The sequence below is a fragment of the Galeopterus variegatus genome, unplaced genomic scaffold (assembly GCF_000696425.1).
Source record: "Galeopterus variegatus unplaced genomic scaffold, G_variegatus-3.0.2 Scaffold674, whole genome shotgun sequence".
Lineage (NCBI taxonomy): Eukaryota > Metazoa > Chordata > Mammalia > Dermoptera > Cynocephalidae > Galeopterus > Galeopterus variegatus.
In genome coordinates, this window is record NW_007726785.1 from 283,371 (window position 1) to 309,783 (window position 26,413).

General features: G+C 37.2%; 1 protein-coding gene and 1 non-coding gene across 3 annotated transcripts in view; one reads left to right on the forward strand and one right to left on the reverse strand.

Moving 5' to 3' along the window:
* Window positions 1-10,395: 10,395 nt before the first annotated feature.
* Window positions 10,396-26,413, forward strand: part of CSDE1 (cold shock domain containing E1, RNA-binding) — a 37,309-nt gene continuing 21,291 nt past the window's right edge. For both annotated transcript variants that reach the window (XM_008571282.1, XM_008571283.1), the window contains exons 1-2: window positions 10,396-10,522; window positions 18,760-19,154. The gene's annotated coding sequence lies outside the window, so the exon portion shown is untranslated. The remainder of the gene's footprint in view (window positions 10,523-18,759; window positions 19,155-26,413) is intronic.
* Window positions 22,235-22,308, reverse strand: TRNAT-GGU. The gene has a single exon. It is a non-coding gene; the product is annotated as a tRNA-Thr (tRNA).

A 26,413-nucleotide genomic window follows, 5' to 3' on the forward strand; every position in this document is an offset into this window, starting at 1 on the left:
AATAAGTTATGTATAGGATACAGAGAAGGCAACAACTGGGTAGGAGATAGAAAACCTTCATGACGCAAAAGCAAAGTAAGTAAGTGCCAATAATGGCCTCCATTTGAGTGCTTTAGTATCTATCAGGTACTGTATTATATCATCTCCATTTCAATTGTACCTCATTTTACAGATACTCAGGCACAAGTAGGTTGTTACTTTGTCTAAACTGGAAGCAAGAGTTAAACCCAGACAATTAGATACATTCTTAACTGCTAAGATGCTTTTAAATGCCTAATACTGCTCAGAGTTCAAGTGGTTCTTGATTAGCAAAATCTGTTTTTATTAATAGTGCAAAAGAAATACTACAACTCATATATTAGAAAATATCACAAATGCAATAAATGGAGTTTTAACTGAAATATAATTCTCATTTTCTAGAATGGTGTAGTAGAGTGTGTGTGCACTGGTCCTTACTACATACAGGAAAGCATGCAGTTTTGTCTTTCAAATCTGCCTCCTTACTATATTGGCTTTCATCCTTCATGCAATTTTTTACAGTTACTAGAAGGTTGCTGCTGTGCCAGATGTCATGCCCATGTTGAAGGCAGGGCATGAAAAAATAGGCCTGTGCCATTTATAAACTCGTATATCTCCTTTGATGAGGAAAAGTGAAGCTTTCCTAGAAACTCCAAATGGATTTCCACTTGCCTTATTTGCCTGACCAGTTAAATGGTCACTTCTAGCTGCAAAGGAGGCTGTGTACATAACTGACCCAAATAAAATTAGTACCCTATTAGCAAAGAGGAAGAATATTGAGAAAGCAACTAACTGTTAAACTGTCAAATCTTTTTACTTTGAATAAATATTTTGTTTAACAAGTATATTAGCTAAAGGACTGTGTTGATGTTGAATAGCCAAGAAAATGGGCTATGGCAGACATCTGTTATTTCTTTTTTGGACTATCCCAAATCCTAACTCCTCTGTTTAGGGAATTCTTCACCTAATGATGCAGAGCCTTCCTCCCTCTTGAGTTATTTGAGAGTGCCAGATATATGTTTTCTCAGCTTCCTTTGCAGCTGGAGAAGATACGTCTGCCTTAAACTTTACAGTTTACAGATACAAAGAAGCAGGGAACCATGCAGAGTCCTTTGAAGATGGTAAGAAACAACACTGGCTACTATATTCAGCTCCACAGAGCAAAAGCGGGGTTTTTTTTAGTGATAACCTTTAGTCCCCATTGTTGGCAAAGTCAGTGATGTAAGCCGCAGTGTCTGCCCAACAGTGGAGACAGTGGGGTCTTCACTGAAGCAATTCTCTCGTGTCACTAGAGAGCTTGTAGCCTCCAATTCTGGTTTCCTGACTGTCCTAGAGATCCTGAGAATAACTTTTAATAAAATCCTGTTTTGTCAAAAATTAACCTGAATTGACTATAACTAAAAGCCCTGACTGATAAAATAAGCAGTTTTAAAAACAACCATACACATAAAAATTTTCTCAACATTTTATACATAATTTTGCACTTATATTTTAATGTAATGTTTCACCCTTATAAAAGGGTAAATGTGGAAAGCAAATAAATTATTAAACATAACTCATCATCTAACAAAAATTAGAACTTCACCAATGTTTTACATTTATATGAGCTCTTTTATCTTTCTCTGTGCCCCTGCTCCCTCTTTTTAATAGGTTTATCACATGTAAAAAGACCTAAAATATGTATGTATCCCTAAAGTGATTTATTTTTCAGTTTTGTTCCTTTTTAAACTTAAAAAGTGGTATATTGTATGTAGTCTAGGGATTTGATTTTTTTCACTTAACATGTTTCTAAGATTCATACATTTTGATGTATATAGCTGTCATTCATTTTCATTGATGTATATTTTATTGTGTGATTATGCAATATCTGTTAAGGAATACATACATGTATAATAAAATTGTATATTTTTAAAAAATCTTTGCTAATATCTGACTTACAAATTTTTAATTCTCCCTCCATATACCTCTTTTATGTTAAACACGTTTAAAAATAACCAGTCATACTTTTTTCTTTTTTGTTTTTTCTATGTATTTAAAAATTTTTTTTTTTTTTTTTTTTTGGCAGGTGGCTTGTACACGGATCTGAACCCTTGATGTGTGATATTATCAACACCACACTCTAACCAACTGACCTAACTGGCCAGCCATATTTTATATTTTGCAGTTATTTCACTGGTGTCTTATGGCAACTTTCAGAGTGAATTAAGGAGTATTACCCACAAATACTCATAGTGGGAAACAGATGGTGCTATTTCTTTTGTCACTCTCCAAGAATGCTAAAGAGGAGGCAGAACCTTCAGGTCTTTAATTAGCTACAACTTCATTCAACAGTTCATCTAGCCTCCTAGAAATGTGTTTGGAATTACTGGGTGAATTTCTGTATGTTGTTGATCCCAAGATTTACTTTTATTTCAAATTTTAATATCTCTGAAATTGGGATATATCTTACACAGACAGGGGTTGTATTGTGATTTATTGTAAGCATATGAAAAACTGGTTTGCATTCCTGGTGGGTAATTGGACAAAGATAACCTCGATATTTCAATCAATAAACAAAGGACCATTTGAGGAAAGAATTGGGTTTTGGTTGTTTTCTATGAACTTTCCATTGATACCTTCTTATAAGATCAAAAGAGTGCCAGCATAAAAATTTGGAGTATGGCTATATTAGCTTTACATTGCTGTATAACAAATTACCACAAATTTAGCAGCTTAGAACAACACCCATTTGTTATCTCACAGTTCTGTGGGCCAGAAGTCCATGCAGGGCTCAAATGGGTTTTCCTTTCAGGGTCTCCAAAAACTGAAATCAAGGCGTCAGCTGAGGCCAGCATCTCATCTGAGGCTCTGGACCCTCTCCCAAGCTCACATGGTTATTGGCACAATTCATTTCCTTGCAGCCATAGAGCTCATAGAGTCTGTCTTCAAGGCCAACAGATGCTCTCTCATTGACTTCTGGTCTCCAATCTCTAGACTTCCTTTTAAGAACACATCTGATTAGGCCAGACTGAACCAGAGTAATCTCCCTCTTGTTTAACCCAATTGATTAGAGATCTTAATTGCATCTGTAGTAATCCCTTTGCCATAAAAGAGGTATGAGTGATACCCTCTCATATGCACAGGTCCCACCTATGCTCAAGAGGAGGGGATGATACAAGGCATGTACACCACACAGTGGGGATCTTGGTGGCCATCTTGGAATTCTGCCTACCACAATGGCTTTAAGCAGCTTGGAATAAAATCTTGGAAACAAAGAAGCACTTGGAGTGAGCAGGACTGAAGCCATATTAGGACCTAAAACCACACAAGTTCTAAAAGATTTTTAAAAGACTTTTTTTTTTTTTGGCGTGAATTTCTCTGAGTTCCCTCTTTTCCCATCTTTATTTGATATTTCGAACCTTGGTTATGGAGCAAGATGACATTATTTCCATGAACATAAAGTTGTTTTCAAAAGTCTGAAGCTGCAGACTTGCATGTACTACCCAGACCCTGAGATAAGGATGGGAACATAAACCAGATAGAGTCTTGGCGAAACCTTGCACCCAAGACCTTGCATGAAGCCCTGACTACTCACATGCCCCTCCCTTCTACTTTTCATTTCCCACATTCCATTCCCTCAACCCCTCTTTAAAAACCCCTCAGTAAACCTGAATCTTTGAGATGGCTTTAGTCTGGCCATTCTCCTTCAGGTTTACCAGAGACATGGGTTAGCCTAACATCTCCCCTCAGGTCTCTGGTATTACTGAGTAAAAGCTGACTTCCATTTTCACCAACATATTTGACTTTTGAGTGGTTTATTTTTTGTCTGGGGACAGGCAGCCGGACTATGAGTATGGCAACAATTTGGGGGAGCGGGTCAGCCAGGAGCTGAGTGGCCCCTGTAACACACTTTGAGGAAAGGCTGCATCACCAGTTTTCTTGGTGGCCCAAAAATAATTCTGTGTGGAAAAAACTGGACATCTGTAAGCCAAAAGGCAGATTCCACAAAATCCATCAATGGGTGCTAACATTAGTGAACTAAAGATTAAGCAGAAACAGGATATTTGCATAGTCTCTGTTTTAGATTCCTAGGGTTGCCATAACAAGTTACCACAAACTGAGTGGCCTAAAACAACAGAAATTTACTCTCTAATAGTCCTGGAAGCTAGAAACCTGAAATCAAGGTGTCAGTTCCTTCCAGAGACTCTAAGGGAGAATGTGTTACATGCTTCTCTCCTAGCATCTGGGGTTGCTGGCAATTCTTGGTGTTCCTTTACTTCTAGATGTATCACTCCAATCTCTTATCTTCAACATGGTGTTCTCCCTGTCTTTTCTCTATTCAAAATTCCCTCTTCTAAGGACTCTACTTATTGGATTCCTGCCCACTGTAATCCAATGTGACTCCATCTTAACTTGATTACATCTACAAAGATTCTATTTCCAAATAAGGTCACATTCTAAGGCTCTGGGTAGATGTCTATTGAGGTGGGGAGGGAGTCACTAGTCAATCCAGTACAGTCCCAAAATATCTCCCCCATAAATATTTAGTAATTACAAAGAGAAAAATAGTAATTTTACAGTGAAGAATCTTGGCAGACACCAACTGATTAAGGTGATAAAGGGAAGAATCACCAATAATCCATTTCAACATCATATACCCCCTGATATGATACAATGAGAAGGGTACATCACCTCTGTTGTATTCTTCCAAATACAGTAATACATAACTTCAATCTAGTCAAGAGAAGACATCAGACAAAACCAAATTGGGGGATGTTTATGAAATAACTGACTGATACTGTTCCAAAATATTAAAGTCATGAAAGAAAGACAGAGACTGAGGAACTGCTACAGAATGGAGACTAAGGAAACATAACAACTAAATTCAGTATGGCATCTTAGATTTGATCCTGGAAGAGAATATGCACATTAGAGGAAAAGCCAGTGAAATCCAAATTAATTTTGTAGTTTTAGTTAATATTGTGTCTAAGCTAATTTTGTTGTTTTGAAAATTGTCCTATAGTTATGTAAGATTAACAGAGGAAGCTGGACGAAGTGTTTATGAAAACTTTCTGTACTATTTTTCTAACTCTTCTTTTGTTACCGAACCCAAGTCTGGCTGCCTGCCCCATAAAAAACCCTGGCTTGGATCGCCAAAATCTGTTACAGAACCCAGGACATTCAGCTCCTGGCTGAGGCTTGCCGAAAATCTTGTTACCCCAGGGCATTCAGTTCCTGGCTTGGACTCACCAAAATCTTGTTACTGAACCCAAGTCTGGCTGAGTTTTGCCCCCAAACAAAAACAATAACAATTTGAAAGTCAAATGTTGGTGGAATAGGAAGTCAGCTTTTATTCAGGAATTCCAGTGACCTGAGGAGAGATAATAGGCTAACCCATCTCTCTGGTAAACCTGAAGGAGAGAGAATGGCCAGGCTAAAGCCATCTCAAAGACTCAGATTTACTGAGGGATTTTTAAAGAGGCGGCCAAGGGAATGGAACGTCTGAAGTGAAAAGCAGGAGGGAGGTGGGTGTGAGCTGAGGGGGCTCCATGCAAGTAGCCAGCTGGAAGGTCTATCCAAAGCTCCGTCTGGTTTCTGTTTCCATCCTTGATGTTATATTAGGGTCCTGCTTTGGAGTGAAATCAGCATAGTTTTATTGATGTTTTCTTTGGTTTCTCAGGGTCTGGATAATATGTGTCTCGTGGCAAGTCTGCAGCTCCAGGCTGACTGGAAGACAACTTTACGTTTATGTAAATAATGTCATCTTGCCCCATACCTAGGTTCAAAATATCAAATAACCATGGGAAGAGGGAACTCAGAGAAATGCATGCTAAGAAAAAAAAAAGTGTCCTGGGTTTTTTCTATGTTTTTTTTTTTTTCCCCTAAAGCCCATGTCAAAAAAAGAAAGAGGGAAAGGAAGAAATTTTAAAAATATATATACAAAAAATACAAAGAAGAAAAAGAAAAAAAGAAAAAAACAAAAACCCATGCAGTTTAAGGTCTCAACAAAGCTTCAGTTCTGCTCATTCCAACACTTTAAGTCTAAAATTATCTCAAAACAAATATACATTCCCCCAATTACTAATGAATCTGAGCATAATTTTAAGATTTTATTTGCCTTAACTGGCTTTTTAATGTACATTCAAGTATTTTTTCCTTTTGGTTGGCTTTTTCTTATTAATATGTATTAATTTATCATATATCTGTGATACTAATATATTGTTTCATAGGTTTTAAATGTATATTTTCCTAGTCTGTTGATCTTTTTACCTTTTTTTACTTTTGAATGGAATTTTTAAAATATGACCCAATTTATTACTACAAAGAAAGAAATTCAGAAGAGTTAGACTTTGTGAAGAAATTTTTTTTTTCCTTTTTGTCTTTTTTACTAACTGGTAACGGGATCGCAACCCTCAGTGTTGCGCCCGCACCGCGCTCAGCCAGTGAGCGGGAGCCGGTCTCCACATGGGATCCGAACCCTCAGCGGGAGCGCCGCCGCGCTCCCAAGCGCCGCCCTCTCCAGTGCGCCACCGGGCCGGCCCTGAATAAATTTTAAGAATACTTTAACCAACTTATTTTGCTTATTTTTTTACTTTATATACAAACACAAATGACACATGATAAAAATACATTTCAAAATCAGATTAAAATAGCCCTTTTAATAAACATAAAATAAAAATTCCAAGTAATGTCATAGTGAAAATGGCAGCATATTTTCTTATTGGTAGGGCATAAATAATGATGTATCAAGTGTAACTCATTCATTCAATGACTATTTATTAAGTATTTACTGCATATGTAAGTCACTGTCCTAGGTTTCAGGGATACAACGATGAATCAAACAGAATTGAAGCTTATACAGAGAGATGGGCAATAAACAACTAAATTCAAAAATGTGTTAATTTTGGATAGCAAAACATGTAATAAAGACAATAAAACAAGCTAATGTTATGGAGAGTGATCTTGGGTACTTTTACTTCAGAAAAGGCCTTTGTGAGTCAGTAACATTTGAGCTGAAACCTGAATAATGAGAAAGTAGCAGGCATGTGATGATATGAGAAATGCTTTTTGCATTCCAGGCAGAGGCAAAAGTAAATTCAAGGGTCTTGAAGTAGAACAAACTCATAACATTGGAGGAACCAAAATAGCAGTGGTACTGAATCTCAGTGAACCAGGGGTTAGAGAATTAGTTGGGGACTAGATCATTCAGGGCCTTCTAGACAATGGTAAAAGAGTTTGGATTTTATTCTAAGTACAACTAGTTTTTATCAGGATCTAATTTAAGTTAAATTAAAAATATTCTTTTGCTGTACCCTTCCCTCTGCTTAACTGACTCCCAAAGCTACAATGTCATAGTGATTACTTTTGGTGCAGCAGCTTAGCATGTCCACATAATATTTCCATTAATTGCAATATCAACATTTTATTTTTCTTCTTTTACAAACCCTTGTGTTGAGGGCTGACTCTCAACAGATCGCAGTGAGGGAGCTGCTCTGTTATGTATGAAACCCCAGTCCAGAAGCAGGCAATGCCAACATTTTAAAGGAAAGCATTGTGCAGTCTTTGTATTATTTCTTATATTATCTAAATTCTAATATTTTATTACATTAATGTTATTCTTATTATATTATTCTTATTTATATAATACATTTTAATTGTTTAGGGTTAAGAAATAAAAAGTTTTCCACTATAGGGCTCTAGGACCAAATCTAAATTATTTACATTAGTTCTTATGGTAATAATTCTTCTTTATGAAAGTTTTTGCTCTAGATGTAGTTTCCTGTTCTGAAACCTTGAATGTGGACTCCTTTACCGTCCATTATCAATTTTATAAAATAAAGTCCTCTTTGACTTTCCTGAATAGGAAGGACATAATGTCAGAATAAAAACATTTCTAAAATTTTGAATAAATTTACTCATTTAAAATTTTAAAAAAGCTCTCCATTGACCTAATTTTTCTCATTTGACAGAGAACCGACAAATATTGTGTGCACCATTGCTCAAGAAAAACGTATAAAGGTGTAAGGAATGTTTACTTTTAATTCTCAGATAGACTCCAGATATAATGTGTTTATTGATCATTGTAGAGAAAAAAACACAAAATCATATTCAATTTCATTTTCTATTTAAGTTTCTCAGAGTAGAAAAATAAGCATAATGAATAACCCGAAATAATTTATCCCTTTTTTTTCCTGATGGTGTTCCTTAATAGACTAAATGTCTTCCCCCAAATCCATGAACCTTTTATACAGGAGATGGTTTCCAAGTGATTTCACAATATTTGCTTTAATTAACTTTGTTTTTTAAAAAAAAAATGAAAATAAACAGATAACTACAGTTTTTAGTTTTTAGAATTCATCAGAAAAAAAAATCATTGCCTTTAAGCGTAATGATCTTCTGAAAATAAAACCTACTTCTGTTTATGGGTTATACTTGTAGAAAGAATAAATCATTTTAACTAGTGTTTTAAATTAAATTATTCCACCTGTTAACTTTCTTTAATGCATTAGAAGTTAAAATGCATATTTCTGGGTTATATATATCTGCATTTTGTGTTAAATGTAAGTTGATACTAATTTTGGATCAAGAAGGAATTTAAAGGCAATTGGGACCTCCAGAAGGAGGATGATGAAATGGTCATATGGTTTATGAAGAAGGTCTTTAGAAGCTATGAGTAATGGTTGAAATCAAGACTTTATCTTTTCTTATTAATAGGTAGAGTTTAGTGAGACTATTAGTTTTCATATTTCCCATTGCTGTGATATTTGAGAATGTGTGCTCTTAGACCTAATTCTACTTTTAGCACAGCTTCACATGACCCTGTATCTAGTACATGAGCCCAGGGCAGTTTCTCTGTAACATTATATCAGAATATGCAGACTAGATCTATTGCCAGGAAGGGGAGATCTCAATTTAAGAATTGGACAAAGGAAACAAAACAGCTGGTTTGAAATGTTTACATTCTGTTCTTCCCCAGAAACATTCCGATTTATAACAACTTCTCATACTTTTGTCAGTGCTATCCATTCAACAAGCTTTTGGAGTTGTCTAGGCTGGGCACTGTCAGGAACCGGGAATGCAAAGATGAATGTCAGAGGCCCTGTTCTGAAGTACCACTAGCTAGTAAAAACTAATAACTGCAATAGAGCGAGCTATGAAAGCATTGAAAGTGAAGCAAATATCTGTGCTTAGGAAAGCGTGGGAAGGCATCAAAGAGAGCAAAAAGGTAGTTTTGAGGTGGTAGACATGGGACTGAGCCAGCAGCAGCAGTGGTGGAGAGGAAATCTTTGAACAGAAATAGGACACTGCCTTCTCTTAGAATTCAAGGTGATTTGCTCAGAATTGGAGGTTATATATTGTCTTAATACAGCCAATGTTTTCTTCATTGCACTTAATCCTATATATATGTTTAGACTTGTTTTTGTGATTTAAAGATGCAAGACTGAAAGTTCCTTGAGGACAGCACCATATCTGTTTTTTTTAATGTTTTCTTATTTATTTTAATTTTGTTTTTCTTTACTACTGTAAACTTCCCATTGATTATACATACCAGGTGCCGAATATATGTGTTGAAAACGAAAGGTGGGTGAGAGAGTTCACAGAAGAGTGAGTGACTAGTCATTGTTTATCTAATACTACCAAGTGAGAAAACTACTGAATTTGTGAAAAAGCATTCATCTCACCAGAGAAGCATGCTCTATTTTTTGACGGGATAATCCACTGAACGTTTCCACGGCCAGAATTAACCCTCTCTCTCATTCCCTCTTTCCTCATTGGATGAATCATCTCTTTGCCCTGATTTCAACGTTTTAATTACTGATTCAGCCTCTTTGATTACTTGATACACTATGAATATCTTCAGATGACTAGAAAGGTCAGTTGAAGGAGTTTGGGGTTTGTCTTTATTTTTAGTGATTATGCAGCTTTACTCTTGTCCATCTGTTGCAAGGAATATAGCTTCTGGAAGACAAAGATCTCCCTTAGACTTCCAAAATACCTTGCTAAAAACCTGACTTTATACTAATGAAATTCCAGTCTTATGCAGTAGACAAGAGAAAGCAAGCTTGCACTGAGAGGACAAACTGGGGTTGGAGGAGTTCGGGATTATCGCTGGGAAAAGAAAAATCTTTTTTACATTCCTGGATAGGCCCCCAGAATTGTTCGCCCTTCAAGGTTTACCCCAGTCTCACTGCCTAAAGCATATTCAGGCTTGCAAAGACCAGAGACGCCTAAAGTCACCCGCCACCCCGCCTAGCGTCCCAGCGGAGTCAGTAAACATCGAGATTGCTGTCCGCAGCACACCGGGGAAGGAACGTAGCCACCATCTTGGTTGTGGTTAAGCGCAGCGCATTGGTTGGCGTCACTCAGCCCTTGCGCGCAAGCGTATTAGGAGTACGCTCTCTCCCCCTCCCTCCCGTGCACGCGCTTGGAGTCCGCAACTCTCGCGAGAGAAGCGAGATTTATTCCTACGTACCGGGCCGTGCTGCTTATGGCGGCGCTGGAGAGGGGGCGCTGAGCTGTTGGGGTGAGTACGACCTTAGGGTCCAATTAGGGGTAGCAAGAAGCCAGGTTAAGGGCGGATGAGAAGGCCAAGAGTAACGAGAGAGACTTCTGAGTCAAGGTGGGCGCTCCCATAGCTCCGAATAGAGAAGATCTCACCCTGAGTCACTACCCTGGGATTTTTCATCTATCTCCCGTTCAACTGTTTGAGCCTTACGTCAGTCCGCAGAGCTCAAGCGAGAAGTTGAGGCCATGGGGGTGCGCGTGGTGGTAGTGGTGATGGTGGCTAAAGTGGTGGGGGGGAGGGAGCGAAAAATGGAGACTCCGACCGCAGCCAAGATGGAGGCAAGAGGGTGGCGGGGCTCGGGCGCGGAGGCTTCTGGGAGCTGTAGTCTGGCTGCTTCCCCCTTTGCGGCTTGGCTGGGGAAACGAGAACTACAAGTCCCGGTGGGCGGGGCGAGGGGGTGGTGGCGCGGTCCTTTGTGTGAGGCTGAAAGAGCTAGAGTAGAGGAGAGGGCCGTTATCTGACTCTGGACCTTATAGTTTCTTGGCTTGGGGATCTGACTACGAGTACCAGAGCGCAGTGCGGCAGTGGCGCCACCTTTGTGTGTGGACTGAGACCCCCTCCATCTAGGGAAACTGCTTGGAGACACTTCCCTTCCCCAGCCGCCTCAGGCCCTGTAGCTCGGCAGAATTGGCATCCTCCTTTTCAGTTACCTAGAGCTAGGTCGCAACACCCAACCTTCCCCTGTTCCTCTCCCCTTCGGCTTCTTGAAAAAGGGAATTAGACTTTCATCTTTTAGACATGTGACTCCCCCCTCTCTATCTTGGGGAAAGGGTGTGAGCTGTGGGAACTCAGCGGTGTCCTCCCTACTACTTCCTCTGGCTGTAATGGTGCAAGCGCCTGGCCCACATTGTGTAATGAATGGCTTGGCTTAGTCATTGTGTGTGGAGTTAGTTTTTTAGACCCTCAGTCGAAAATACGTTCTTGGTTTTTACCCTCCGATATTTTATAGATACGGAATCTTGGTACCACGGTTCTTTTAAGGTTTTCTCTTAGAAATACCGAGTTGGCTGTTCTGTTGTTTGACTCACTTGTGAGAGAGGGAACGCTCCCTAAAACAGTCTTCAATCTGCAAAAAAAAAAAAAAAAAAAAAAAAGGTTGGGCCAGTTAATTTCCTTGTTTTGCACTTCGAATAAGTGAAAGAATGGTGTTCTTTACAACAGTTGGGAGACAGGGCGGAAGGAGGGTGCTCAAAGGCACTGTGGCAGTTAAAACTATTCTTTTGACTTACATTTTTTATCAGGCTGATATGAATTGGCAGTTCCCAACTAGAACTACCAACCTACTTTTTAAAAATGTAGGTTCCAAATTATAGCCCACTAATACAAATTGTATCAAAACGCTGAGTAATTTCTGTTTTGAGTTAGGAGGAACAATGTAATACCTGGATGTTCTTTTGGTACTATCCAATAACGGATACGCTTGGTGTGGGTAAGGAGGGCATTTATATATTTGAATAGGCATATACCAACGTCATAAAACGTAGATAAATACTCAACCTTGTTTCTTTTTGCTTTCTTTTAACTCTAGGACCGAAATAAAAGAGATGGTGGTAGTTTGGTTTTGCAGCTGCTCTGGATGTTTACCATCGAGATGAGTATTTATAGCAGCTGAGTTGAAAAGTAAAGCATTTGAGGCGCAGAAGATAGCTTTTCTTTTTTTCTAAACAAGTTCTGACTTAACAAGTGTGACCTTTAAAGAGTGTGGTTGAAAATTCTGGTAAATTCCTAGCAAATGAAAACTGAAAGCTGACGTACAGTCCTGCTTCATCCCATCCGTTTCCCCCTACCCCCACCTAAAGACACTCAGTGCAGGGCCATCCTTCTTTGTTTTAAATTGAGGTAAAATATATGTAACATAAAAAAGGTTAAAACAGTAAATTTAAAGTGGATAGTTCGGTGGCATTAATTTATACATTTACATTGTTGTGAGGGCCATACTTTTGACAAAATAGTTGAAACAGTGAAATTCCTTTTGGACAGATTTCTGAGGGGTTGAATTTTAGGAATGTATTGCAAAGTGAAATGAAAATCTTCAGATCTTGCTAAATAAGCACAAAGAATTGATGTGCTTTCTTAGTTTTGTCTTTTAAAAAAACGAAGGGGGAACTACTTTAAGATCTTTGACTAAAACTGTGTTATGGAGAGCTGTTAAAACTTTCAGGGTTTTCCATACTAGAGAATTACAGCTAGAGAAATTATAATTGTAATTTGTCATATTTAATAGCTAAAATATCTTAAGTCGTGAAAATGCTGTGGTGGGAGTGACTTATTATCTTGAGTCCCATCATTTCTTGCTGTTAAATCTCTTCTCCCAGTCAGGACTTTAACAATTCCTTTGTAGGGCCGGCCCGTGGCTCACTTAGGAGAGCATGGTGCTGACAATACCAACCAGGTCAAGGGGTAAGATCCCCTTACCGGTCATCTTTTAAAAAATAAATGAATAAAATAAAAAAATAAAAATTCCTTTGTCTTGATATTAGAATATTTTCCACTTGCCTTTGTGAGTACCTAGGTAAAACAATGCAAAACTTATTGTATATCTAATATATCCTTTTATGCTAAGGTAAAAACATGAGTGTGTAGTTGAAAACAAATTTATCAGCAGTTTCCTCAAATTGTACATGCAGGCTATCCATTGGTCTGTAGCTACCGCCAGTACATAACCAATTAGTTGTTTGCACTTCTGCTTCTCCAGTGTAATAACTACACGCCCCTTTTATGGTCAAGTCTGTACTAGATACTGCCTCCTTGTATTAGTGAAAATCTTTACCCAAGAGCCTTACATTTACTATTGCTTTATTAGGCACACCAGTGCCTTTTTCCTCTGGTGAGTTTATATCTGCTCTGTGACATGTAGACACTAGCCACATGTGGTTATTGTGCACTTGAAGTATGACTAGTCTGAATTGAAATGTGCTGGAATTGTAAAATAACATCAGATTTCAAAAAATGTTAAAAATCGGGCCGGCCTGTGGCTCACTTGGTAGAGTGCGGTGCTGATAACACCAAGGCCACGGGTTCGGATCCTATATAGGGATGGCCGGTTTGCTCACTGGCTGAGCGTGGTGCTGACAACACCAAGCCAAGGGTTGAGATCCCCTTACCGGTCATCTTTTTAAAAAAAAAAAACAAAAAAAACTTCAATTTATGCCATTTATAAACATTTTTTTTCTCTCCTTTAAGCTGCCTTAAATTATTTGGTCAAAAACTTATTCCAGAACTTAAGGCAACATATTATATTAGAGAAAACATATGCCTGGGAGTTAACAACTTTGCCTACTTTTATACTGTGTAGCTGAGAATACATCATTTTACTTCCCTGGAACTCATCTGTAAAAAGAAGGCTAAGTGAAAGTAGTAATTTCAAACTCATTTCTTTTTTTCTATAAAGATGACCGGTAAGGGGATCTTAACCCCTGACTTGGTGTTGTCAGCACCATGCTCACCCAGTGAGCAAACCGGCCATCCCTATATGGGATCCGAACCTGTGGCCTTGGAGTTATGAGCACCACACTCTCCCGAGTGAGCCACAGGCCGGCCCTCAAACTCGTTTCTATGCATGTGTGCAAACCCTCCCTTTTTTTTGAATATAATTGGTTAAATAAGACATTTAATTTCATCTGTTTCTTTTGACTTTAGTATGGTTGCTAGAAAATTTTTAATTATGTATGTGGATTGCACTGTATCTGTGTTAGACAAAGAAATTAACGGTCTGATCTACATTGATCTCTGATGTTAAGTCTAGAGCATTTCATCAACATATTCCCACACTGGCATTTGTCCTACTTCAAAGTATTAGTGGATGTAAAAGCAGTTAAATGATAGATATATAATTTTAAATATCTTCATAGCTGTTCAGGTCACTAACAACCCAGCACAATTGTTACTACTACACATATGCAAAAAGATAGTTGCATCAATTTTATTTTCTTTTTTTAATCTCTCAACAAGTGATGATTTATTGTTTTAAATTGCCTAATTTTCTAAACCTTATCATTTACCTTAGATCCAAAAATAAAACTGAACTGAAACCTGTTAAGTGCTTCAGTTACACTGGTTATATAATGTGATATGCTTGAACTTAATGCATCAAGAAATATGAACTGTGAAGTTAAGGCAAGAATAATATTCATAATCAGCCTTTTTCCCCTGCTGGAAAAATATTTAATTGTTGTGCTCAATGAAATGTCAGACAATAGAGAACCTTCACAATCCTGTCCCACCTGTTTGGGTCTTTGGTTTTCCTCTCAAAGGAAGAAGGTACTCCCTCAAGGAAGTGGGTTGGATGGGGAGACTTTTATAGACTAGTTTAGCTTGTTATTAACACTCTCTCCAAGTGAGTGCTGTACATACGTTCAGAATAATTTGTCACAATGATGGTGTGATTACTGTTAGTTGGATTACTTACCACATAAATGTATTAGTTCAGCAACTGCGAGTTTTAATTTAGTGTCTACTCTGTGCTTGTCCTCTGCTAGGCCTTTGAGATAAAGCAGCAAACTGAGGGAGACAGTAAATAACACACCAGGTGGTGATAATTTTAAGACAGGTGACATAGGGAATAACCATCTGGATTTAGTTCAAGTAAAGGAATTAGCTTTAACTCCTGAAACAACATGATGTAATAGTTGATAATTAACTAATGATACCATTTCCATACTGAGCAAAGGAAAAAGAAGTTGATTACTTAGCAATCAAGGAAACTTTCAGATCCACATTTAGATTGTTCCCTAGTGTTTTAATTGAAACCCTATGTTTCAAGTGACTTAAGTGTCTAGCTTTTGGGGAAAGAAGGAGAGGTACTTATGTTCAAAAAGTTAAAGCAAAAGAGGTCAGTCCCACCAGTGAATGTAAATAATCCTGGTATGAGGGGATAGCCAGTATTATTAAAATGTCTAACCAGTACCTTGAAGTCCTTCAGTATTAATTTGATTGAAAAACATTTATTTAACTACAGAAATCTCATAGATGTGAAGATATTAATTCAGCCACTCCCAGTTATTCATGATTGTTGATAGGTTTGAGCTCTCCCCCCCCCCTTTTTTTCTTTTTACACCCTATAGGCACCTGGGGGAGCTTCAGTAGATCCTAAAAAGCCTCATTAGTACCCACTTACTGGCCCTGCAATACTCCAGATTTTAGATCTAAAAGTCTCTTATTTGTGTTTCTAAATGACACACTTGACAGTTCTTAATACAACACCCTAGATTGGGTTAATCCAGTTCAAGTTTTTCAAGATAAATTGTTTTTCTTGATTCCGCCCCCCCCGCCCCCCACACACGCACAACCTTGTCCTTAATCTCTAGTTTTTTGGGTCCATAAATAGGCTTAAGGTTTTTTGTTTGTTTGTTTGTTTTCTTGTTTTTGATGGTTAGCCGGTACAGGGATCCAAACAGGCCTAGGTTTTTAAGGTAAAACCAGTATACCCATTCTGTGTGTGGTTTTTGTTTTGTTTTGTTTTGTTTTTTTGCAGCCGGCCAGTATAAGGATCTGAACCCTTGACCTTGGTGTTTTAACACCACAATCTAACCAACTGAGCTAGCTGGCCTGTTTTGCATTTTTGATTTTTAAGGCTGGCCAGTATGGGGACCTGTGACCTTAGTGTTATAAGTAATTATGTATTTTTAAAAGATATTATTATTTCTCGATTGGGTAATTACAACTTTATACAGTTAAAGGTGGTAGAACTGTCTACACTTGAATTGTGTCTTTTTGCCTATTATGGGTTAACTACCTTTTTTGCTATATTATTTTCTGCTGTGGTTGTTTGGCAGCACTTGGATTAGGTGCTAAAGGGGGGCTGTGATTGAAGAAAAAAAAATTGTTTGCCTCTCAGAAATTTGAAGTATAAATGGAGGAATAATATACATAAACATGAAGTAAACAAAGTACAGAAATGATTTGGTACCAAAAAGATTGATGCGCAGGCAGTGGGTGGTACTGCCCCACTTAGTGGGAAGTAAGTAGGTAGTGAGTCTCCTAGAATGGTTAAGAAAAATGTTTTTGTCACTTTGAAAATGGCAAAATTATATTCTTTGTGGGAAGACCCATATGAGCAAAAAAGGCTAGAATTCAAGAATCTTCCAAGAGTTGTGTTTAAGGATTAGAGAAAGGAATCGACCTATCTGGGAGAAGAACTAGAGATCAGTAGAAAGTAAAGATGAAAGGGTAGAACAGAGACCCCTTGAATAGTGGTTATTAACCCTGGCTTCAAGTCAGAAATTCCTTGGCGGGAGGGAGGGTACAGAAAATATACCAATGCCTGGGACCTAACGTACTGTAGTTAAATTTATTTATTTATTTTGAAAGTTGCCCAGGTCCTTGGGAAGCAAGGATTAAGAGCCTCTCATTTAGAGTGCTGGAAAAAATCACTGACGATTTTGGACAGGGGAGATGTGGTGAAATTGGAGTTTTTGATAGATCAGTCTGGTGGTGGTATGTGACAGAGATGAAAAGGGTAGACACTGGAAGTTAGTGGATGTATTAGACACCTGGGCTAAATTTGTGTTTTAGGACAAGAGATGAATACAAAAAATACCTTAAAGGAAATATTAGTAAGACTTGTAACAGTGGGTATGGAGATGAATGGGTAGGAAAGATTCAAGATGATTAAAGAAGTAGCCATACCTCAAGCCAATAACATTTACTCTGTGGCAACTCGGCATAGGTATTATTTAAAGCTTCCCAAGTGATTTGACAACCAACCATTGTTCAGTGGCATATCTAGTCTTGGTAATACAATGATCCAATAAAGTTGAAAGATCATACAAGTGTAACATTTGATAATTTGAAGTAACAATATAAAGTCATGGAATGGTAGATAAAGAAAATGATCAGACATCAGCTATTACTGAATTTTCTTTTTGCACATGAGGAAACACAAACCTAGAGATGTTAAATAACTTGTCCATGGTATTTACTAGTAAATCAGTGATTGGAATTCAGCTCTCCTAGTCTAAGCTATTTCACCAGCTCTGCCCTCTCACCTTCTAGTCATTCTTGTTTTTAGTCATTCTTATTTATCTGATGATCTTCAAATAAATATTTTGTCCATCTCTCAAGATGCCCACCTTTTTCTTCTCCCTGTAGAAATCATTTTAGTTAACAGCACCATTTTAGTTAACATTGGACTCAATTCAAAATACTCATTATTTTATAGCTAATATAAATCAGAATTCTGTGATTTTTATTTATAAATATATTTCATTTTTTTCCCCTTCTGTAAACATTTGTTTACTGCAACCACTCAAATGAGATTTGTTTCCTTCACTAAGTCATCTCCTATAGGATTTCAAGACTGAATACCACTTCCATCAAGCTAGGGCTCTCTGTTTCCTGTTACATCAAGTTGAAATGCTTCACAATCTGGCTCCACTACACCTGTCACAGCACATATCCCATTTCATTTTAATGTAGCCGTCTGTTCTAGCCAGGCTAGCCTGTTGAGTTCCTCTGAAACAACAAGCCACACTTGCTGCCACCGTCATTCATGCAGAAAACTTCACTTGATGCCAGGCTTAGAAAATCATGTAATATGTGATCTCTGCTCTCAAGGAACTTAGAATTAATTTAGTGGCACATTCTGTCATGGTTTATGTGATATTTCATAGCAGACTGCTCAGCTATTTTCTTTCTCCTAAAATTCTGCCTATTTTTCCAGGTTCAGTTAAAATTCTACCACTTACTTAAAGCCTTCTCTATGCCCACCATTTTGCTTTGATGCACATATACAGGTGAATAAACAATAAATAGTATTTCTGGTATAGTATGTGACAGATATTAGTTGAGCAAATTAATTTTTGCCATTTTGTTCTATATTCGGGTTTTCCTCCATGTGTAATGCATGTCTTAGCAAGATTATCAGGTCTCTGACAGTAGGAACTTTTTATATTTTTTATAAAATGCTTTTATCGAATTGAATATTATGCTATGTAACTTTGACCTTATTTGGGGATGAAAGGTCTGTAAGGTCCGTGGAATAATTTAAGGTCTTGGTTATGTGACACAAAAGGAGATAGTTGTTAGTACTTGACAGATTGCTCAGATAACATTAAGTTAGTGTACTTCCAAGTTTCTTGTATTACTTGCTTGACCAGTGATTCTAAGTTATTGAAATGAATTTGTTCCTCTTCCCACCCTCTGTCCCTGATTCTTTTATGTGTGTTATACTTAATGTCTTCATTTTTTATCTCTAGTATGAAGTGTAACAGAACAGACTTTACCACCTGAAACTGCTGCTTCAAGTTCAGATCAGGCAAGGAACAAACCTCGTAACACCATCAAGACCAAAGAAGAGTACACTTAAGTTGAAGACACAACACTTGATCTGAAACAAGAAGTTTGTGCCTACTCAACAGCTTTGAAAGAGCACTTCCCAACGCTGCTAGTAGTCTTTGTTTTCTTCAGTGCTGTACTGTGAGATTGCCCGGTGCAGCAGCAGTTGTATTCTTTATTAGCTTGGTAGATCATTTTCTCTCGCTCTTTTTTTTTTTTTTTTTAATACTAGCAATTTTCATCCTTTGAAACTTGTGCTGAAAAAGAAGAATCAGCAAATACTACTGAAAGTGCAATATTTGATTATCACTGCGAGGTAGGTTTGTGGTTTATTGAGAATCAGTCTGTAATTCTGTATTTCCTAATTATTTGGTCAAATATGAAATCTTAATCTTTTCTTTCCTAAAGGTATTCAGAAGACAATTTTTATACTCTAAATTATCTAAAATGAAAATATCAACACAAAGTTAATTTATTTTCTCTTATTAGGCAAGGACAATATTTATGGCCCAAACTGGGAATTCTCACACAAGATTATATCATGCTGATCTCTTGATTTATTGGTCTCTTAGAGAAGTTTCATCTGTACTATTTAGAAGTTAGGGTTTTAGTTAGCAGTGCCTGTTACAGTCTTTGTATGGTGTCTTTGAAACCTAGGTGATATTTAGTACTGACATGTTTCCTTCTTTCTACCCTCTCCAAATGTTAGCTTCTTAAGGGAGGAATCTTGCTTTACATCCAGTACCTAAGTGCTTGCCACTAGCTGGCATTGGTACCTATTTGTGAATGAAGGTATTGACATTGAATGAAGGTAATATGTATGCTACCACATTCCATCTGCTTTTTTTTTTTCAAAGATTTTACTAATAAGTAGTTATGTAAGTACCCGTGTGCTAAGCACATATTCTAGGCTTTTTATATGAAGCAACTCAATTAACCATCTAAGAAACCTTATGAGGACCGGCCCGGTGGCGCACTGGATAGTGCGCCGCTTGGGAAGCGCGGCGGCGCTCCCGTCCGAGGGTTCGGATCCCGTTTTGTTTTGGGGATAAAAATGTTTTGATGCAGGTGAAATCATATTTATATAATCTCCCTAGGAGTTCCAAATTCCTTTGTCAAGATTCAGTTATTATTATGAATCTACAGCTAGAAATCATAGTCTAATTGTGTAAGATTTTGAGATGAAACTAATCTTTCTTTAATAGTAAAAATAAAGATAATTTAACAATAAAAGCTATCACATATATGGGCCGGCCCGGTGGCGCACTGGATAGTGCGCCGCTTGGGAAGCGCGGCGGCGCTCCCGCCCGAGGGTTCGGATCCCACATACAGACCGGTTCCCGCTCACTGGCTGAGCGAGGCGCGGGAGCAACACCGAGGGTTGCGATCCCGTTGCTGGTCCCCGGTCCGGTGCGGGGGCGACACTGAGGGTTGCGATCCGTTGCCGGACACGGAAAAAGACAAAAAGACAAAAAAAAAAAAAGAAACCTTATGAGACAGGTATTATGGGTAGGACAAAGAACGATTAAAAGACAGACTATATAAAGCCTAATAATTTAAAATGAATCCCTATAAGTTGAAACTTCAGGTTTACAAACAACCAAAGAAGTTAAAAAAGTATCAGGTTACAGTTTTTTATTTAGGAACAAATGTCAGTTATAGAAGTCCTAAAAGGAGAAAACCTAATTTCACTAATGTGGTTTGTTAAGAAATGATACAGGTATTTTTTTTTTGTTTTGCAGAGTTACTAAAACTAGTCTGCAGAATCAAGAGACATACTCACTAAGGACTCTGTGTTGGTCAGGGTACACAATAAGAGTAATAGTGAAATGTACTTTAATGAATAATTATTTAGAACCTATCTAGAAGACAGCAATTAGTATGAAGAATGGTTGCATTCAGAAAGCTGAAAGAAACAGTAAAAGTTAAGGGAAGGTATAGTATGTTTAGATAAAAATACAGAGCTGTCTTCTAAAACTATCTTATGGTGAAATAAGCTACCTTTTCCAAGCTAATTCTTTGTCAGCAGAGGCCAGGCAGACTACTTGAAGGAAAAAACAACTCAGAGATATTGTGAGATGAAAGAAAGTATTTATGTGTGTGTGTGGAGGGGGGGGTTGTTTTTCTTTTTTGGCAGCTGGCCAGTGTGGGGGTCCTAACCCGTGAGCTCGGCGTTATAACACTGAATTCTAACCAACTGGCCAACCTTCAAAGTATATTTTTTTGTGTTGTGGCAGATGGCCAGATGGGGATATGAACCCTTGACCTTGGTGCATGGTGTTATCAGCATGACACTATAACCAAGTGAGCTAACCTGCCAACCTACAAAATATATTCATATCACCAAAGTCAAGGGTTCGGATCCCCGTACCAGCCAGCTGCCAAAAAAATTAAATACATAGAGGGCCGAGCCCGTGGCGCACTCGGGAGAGTGCGGTGCTGGGAGCGCAACAGCGTTCCCGCCGCGGGTTTGGATCCTATATAGGGATGACCGGTGCACTCGCAGCGCTCACTGGCTGAGCGCGGTGCGGCCGGTCTCAAAAAGGACGAAAAAAAAAAATTAAATACATAGGGGGCCGAGCCCGTGGCGCACTCGGGAGAGTGCGGTGCTGGGAGCGCAACAGCGTTCCCGCCGCGGGTTTGGATCCTATATAGGGATGACCGGTGCACTCGCAGCGCTCACTGGCTGAGCGCGGTGCGGCCGGTCTCAAAAAGGACGAAAAAAAAAAATTAAATGCATAGAAAAGGGTAGAAAGTTTAAACTTCATGAGGTTGGGAATTTTTACTGTTTTGTTTACTGGTATATGGATAGAACCTAGAATAGTGTTGATGCATTATAGGCACTCCAGTTCTGGTTGAATGAATAAGGCTGTGGTTAAGATTGTGAACCATGGATTCAGAACTGGACTACCATATTTACCATTTTTAGCTCTGTGCCCTCAAGACACAAGTGTTTTCTCGTTTGTGAGCATTAAATTAGATTTCTGGGTTTTTTTAAATAGAGTTGAAATTGTACTGTAGTAATGTCTTTCGTTTCTCATTTTATATTGCAACATAAGCATTTTTACATACCCTTTCTAATGACTGTATAGCATGATATAAATTAGTATGACTTTTTGAACCATAAAGTGTTAGACTTTAAATTGTTTCCAGGAATTTATCATCAAAACATTTCAGTGAGCATTTGTGCATAAAACCTTGTTCATATTTTGGATTTCCCCAGGACAAGTTTCCTGCAGCAAAATTATTAAGGAAAATATCTACGCATTTTAATACATATTACTAAACTGCATTTCAGAAAGGTTGCATTGGTGTACTACCATAAAAGTATGTGCGCATGTTCTTAGGCCACTTTCTCAACATTTTTTAGTCTTTATATCTTTCCTATTTTGCAACTGGCCAGTAAGGGGATCTGAACCCTTGACCTTGGTATTACCAGTACCACACTCTCCCAAGTGAGCTAACTGGCCAGCCCTGTCTTTCCTAGTTTGGTATATGAATAATACTAGTTTGCTTTATCAGGATTTTTGACTGTTGCCAAAATTGAAGATTTTTATGTTAAATGTTTTAAACGTTTAATGATTAATGTTTAATGAATGATCTTCACGAATAATCTGTTTGCTCATTTGTCTTAATATCTTTCAGTAATTCAACAAATGAGTGCCTACTATGTGCCAGGCACTGCTTATCTAAACTCTAGGGATTTAGCTGTGAACAAAGTCCCTGCTCTCAAGAAACTTATTTTCTGGTCATTTAGTTCTACTGATTTGTTTAAATTCTTTTAGTACTGTAATAATATATTTACATTTACATTTTTTTCCTTAGCTTTGAGTATTAAAAGCTTATACTTATTATATAATCAAATGTTAATCTTTTCCTTTGCAATTTTTTTGTTGATTTCAAACTTAGAAAGTTCCCCTTTCAAATATTTTATAAATATACATATCTGTTTTTTAATATTTTTTTAAGGCATTTGACTCAGTCCATCTGGGATATTTTTTTTTTTATATGCTGTGAGACAAGCAGCTAAACTGTGGTATGTTTTTTCCCTATTTAAAAAAAAGAAGAAAAAAGCCAGACAACATTTACATCTTGGTTCCTTCCTTCCACCACCACCACCCCCTTTTTTGGTGTCTTTATCATAATTCTTTATAAACAAAGATCTGTTTTGAGCTGTTTACTTCCATTAGTTTTCTATTTTTATATAATTATAGAGTTGTAGAAATACTACAAAACAAAAATTCCATTTTGTTTAATAGTATATCTTAAGTTTTTTGGTTCTGATTATAAAATAATTTACAATGCCATACAAATACTGTTTAGCCAAATTATTAGAAATTCTTTGAGAAGTGTTAACTTATTGTCTTATCTAAAGTTGTTTGAGTGGTATATGTTTTTCCTTTTGGGGGGGGGGGGGAAGCCCCCAAAATGGATAAAAGGCTAAGAAAAGAGAGTTCGAGTCAGCAAGATTCTGGGAGAATGGAAAAGCTCTTTTTCAACCCTGTTTTGGTGTACATTTAGAGGTGAGACGAGACTCAAGAGCAGTACATCCTAAATTCCAATACCTTGTTAGGGAACAATTTTAGAGAGAGACTTAGAAGAATATGCTTGCTCTAATCCCTTCTGATTTTGGTTCATTTTCCATTGTGTGAGAAAAACAGGATTCTTATTTTCTACATGCAGGGAATTGTGGCAGGACTGGAGGCATTGAGAATATGTTTGAGTTTTTTTGCAGCTTTCTGGCTTATGTATTACAGATCACATCATTGTGTTCTTATTTGTATAGTAGTAAGAACTACAGTCTAAACATGAAAGAAGCACAGCTTGAAAGTCTTGGTCTAAGTGATCTACAATAATGTTTTTTAGTTTGATCATATTGTTTGTCAGTTAAAAACATTTTGTCAGTATGTACATATATTTATAAATTGTGTAATTATACTGCTGCATACTGTAAAACAGTGACACAGAGGATAAAAGTTAATATTACATATTAGCAATATAACAAAAATCAGCAATATTATAAAAATAGTTTACCTATTAAAAGGGCAGAAATGTTCCCTTCTCACTAGAAATACTATGTTCTGGATGCTTAGTTTTTAAGTGTTTAATTTTAAAAGCTTCATATCATCATGAATTAGTATCTCAGGGACAGTATATGTGTAGTGTGTTTTTATTGCAGCTAATATAAGTCGATACATAGTCTTGATCTTAACTTTTTGGCAGACATGTCAGATCTCATTAGATGGTCATTTCTTTCATAGTGTGGAGGTTGAAGAACTAGTACAGGTTGAGCATCCAAAACCCAAAATGCTCCAAAGTCCTAAACTTTTTGAGCACCAGTATGGCACTGAAAGGATTTTTGGGTTAAGGATGCTCAAACTATGGGAATAGAAGTGTTAACTTCCATGCTCTTCGTCTGCGTTTACCTTATCTTCCATCTAAAGTTCTTCTGCAGGAGCCTTTTTCAACCATTTGTCTATTTGTGAGGGTAGTTTAGTTAAGCTAGATAACTAAATCTGTATGTCCAGTTATTTAAACTGTAATATGCTGAGAGCAAATGAGTAAGTGAGGGCTTCACTATCAACCTCTTATGGAGTTCTCTACTCTTTCTTCAGAATACCTGAGACATGTGCAACATGTGACTGACTCAGTGAGGCCACTACTTTAAATACCTAGTAAATATTTATAAAAGCAAATTTTTATCGCTGGGCAAAAAAATGAATAGTTTTAATTTTTTTTTTTTCCCTGCACCCCTTTGGATTACCTGTGTGTACCAAACCGTAGAGAGATTAGTGATCGAGAATGTTGGATTCTATTTAAAGTTGCTAGACATTGAGAAGAAATTGAGCTAAATAGTCTCACTCCAGCACCACAAGAATCCTTACAGAGTTTTAAAAACCGTAGATATCATGGGATTATTTTTTAAGGCTTCAAACAATAGGCTTTATTTTGACCCTTTAGTGTTAATGGTATTTCTGTGTCAATAGAAATCTGATTAAACAAAATTATATTTTGCTAAACTAACCTAATAATAAATCTGAAAAGATATAAAGGGTGACTGTCAAATGTGTGTTAAATTATTGATCATAGTTATAAACATTATGCTATGTTGTCACAGCTGTTTGAGATGGAGAACGTTTTTACTGTGTCATCAGATCCTCATTCCCCACCTGCAGCCCTTCCTTCACTTTCTTTACCTTTATCTTCATCTTCTACCTCATCTGGGACTAAAAAACAAAAGAGGACCCCCATGTATCAGAGATCTGTAAGTCAGGAAAAGAGTCATCCCAGCTTATCTTGCTTTGTGTTTAGAGCATGACTTGGGGCCACTCAGTTTGGCTGAAATGCCCTTGCAGACTCACTTTCTAACTTCCCTAATTATTTCTTTCACCTGGAATCTTGAAAAATAACTTTAGTAGTTTAGGGCCTTGCTGCTCAAAGTGTGTCCAAGAGTCAGAAGCACTTGTATCACCTTAGATCTTGTTAGAAATGTAGAATCTGAAACTCCACTAAATATGACAAATATGACCTTGTATTTTAACCAGATTGCCAGGTAAAGAGCCCAGACTATAAAGGTAGATCTTCTTAGTTTCAGTCTTCTACCATTTGACTTTGGGAAATCATTTAACCTCTGTGTGTCTGTTTCCTCATTGGTAAAATGGGGATAGTATAATAATACTTTCTCATGGGCTTTTGTGAAAATTATATAAGTTAATACATGTCAAACAGAACCGTGATTAGCAAAAAAGAATTAGAACTTAACCACCTACAGTTGTGGCTTTGATTTGCATGATTTGACCATCCCACATATTGTTTACTCTTAGTTTGGTTTATCTTTGTAGAATTTTAGTCATTCTTTTTTCCCAATGAAAATATATCCATTTTATTGATAATGCTTAATATCTCACTAAAATGCTTGTAAATTAAATTTCAGTGAAAGGGTTTAAAACCAATTTTAATGATTTGGAAATGTTGCTACTATAGTAAATTATAGACCTAGCCTTTGTAACAGGGATTTTGTGCAATTTTAGTTTCATTTAAACTTATAAAATAATTTTTCATGCTTTTACTCAAATAAGATAAAATGAATTGTCTAGTATGATAGTATTTGGTAACCTAAACAGGTTCCATTGCATTACATTTCAATAGCTCCTCTTTTACTAAAGAATGTGGGGTTTTTTGCTCTATCTAATCATAGAAACAAATGACCCTATTTAGAGATTTCATCAGTGTTTTTGAAAGGTGAAGGGTTTTCTTTCAGATGAAAGGGCCTCTTTAAATGTATCTGTGAAATGATTGAACATTTTTAGAATGGAAGAGCTTTTGCATTCTTGGAGTTTTGTCTTAGAAGTTTTATAACTCATTATTTATGGTTATATTCCATTATAGGACCTAAGCATGCATTACTTGGGAATTTTCTAGTTTGAATTAAGTATTGCATAGAAAGTTTATTTTATTGTATTAATCTCTACTAACTTTAAATGTGCCTTAAAGATGCATGGCTTACCAAATAGTATTAAGATGTCTACGTTTTAAAATACTTGTTAACAGATCTTTTGAGGAAGTGTCTTGGCA